Source organism: Etheostoma spectabile, unplaced genomic scaffold, assembly GCF_008692095.1.
Source record: "Etheostoma spectabile isolate EspeVRDwgs_2016 unplaced genomic scaffold, UIUC_Espe_1.0 scaffold48, whole genome shotgun sequence".
NCBI lineage: Eukaryota > Metazoa > Chordata > Actinopteri > Perciformes > Percidae > Etheostoma > Etheostoma spectabile.
The window spans coordinates 496,479-497,963 of record NW_022605618.1 but is presented as its reverse complement, the minus strand read 5'-3'; positions in this window follow the sequence as shown (position 1 = coordinate 497,963).

The window sequence follows — 1,485 nt, the reverse complement described above, 5'->3', positions numbered from 1 at the left end:
CACAGACACACACAGACACACACACAAGGTGTGTACACACAGTAGCCTATACAGGGCTGTTTAATAGCCATGCCTTGGCATAGTTTGTAAAGGCACACATGGAGACAGCGGGGCCCCTGTGACATTTCACCTCTTGTAGCATACATGCTGTGTAAGGACAGCATAACAGTTCCTCTACTGGGCCCCAGTTTACTGCACTTTGTGGACAGTGGTGGAAACTCATCAACAGAAAGACTAGCACCACCACAGTGTAAGAAATATACACTACATGTTTAGTAAGTAAAGTGTCTTGTCTTGTCCTGTGTTGAGGACCACAATGGAAATAAGTTCTAGATTTTATTGTGTTGTTATCCTTGATTGTATTTGATGTCTTTTCATGTGAAAGGCGATCTTGATACAATTAAATAAATCAAATAAAATCAAAATTAAACATTTTATTGAATTAAAAACAAACAGGAACTAGAACTCCAAGAAGTTATGACGGGGTCCAAGCCTCATCGCGCCAGGCGCCCCGACATGAGTCGACCCCGGCGACCTGGGGAGCGCACGAAAGCAGAACCCAAAGCAAAACGGTGGAGAAGCAAACGTCAGGAAATATCGAGGGGTGTGAGTCTGGATAAAAAACTTTCTGTAAGGGCTAGGAAGACAAAAAAAGACTTCATCAGAACGGGGCGACTGTTAACTTTTAGCTCTAAAAGGCAGTATGTTGTACCAGTTCTAATTATAAAGTTATTATGTCATGAATCAGAAGTGCAGTTTGGTATGTATATGGGGTTAAAGGGCCCAAACTGGTGTACATTGACTATAGCGCCACCTAGTGGCCACTTTTCATAAAATGTGTAGGTACCTTCAGAGGGTCATGGCAAACAAAGTTTTGCATTGATAGCAGATATGATAAGATATGGCAAAGCTAGTTACACAAATTTGTTTGTGAATAATATACGCAATTATTATCCTATAAAAAAATAAATCTTTTTGTTAGGTCGTTCTACAGATGCTATGTTCCAATAATTAAATGTAAATTTAAATGGACAGTTCTTATTGAGCTCTTCTAGTCTTAACGACCACTCAAAGCTCTTTTACATGGTACAGGAACCATTCAACATTCACACACTGTGGCCGAGGCTGCCTTACAAGGTGCCACCTGCTCATCAGATAAACACTCACACACACTTACAAGCAACTCAGTGTTTGAACCCCAGGACTGCAGGGCAAGGGATCGAATCGATTGGCAGGCGACCACTCTACCACTGAGCCCCAGTGTATAATAATATAATAATATAATGATAGGCCTAGACTGCTGGGGGACTTCCCATGATGCACCGAGCACCTCTCTCTTCCTCCTTCTCTCCATCTGTATGAATCCTCATCCCATTAATGCATGTTACTAACTCGACTTCTTCCCTTTCCCGGAGTCTTTTGCTTGCTTGCCCCTCTACTCTCTCCTCCTATTGCTTCCTGCAGGGGTTTCTGGATCTGGATCTG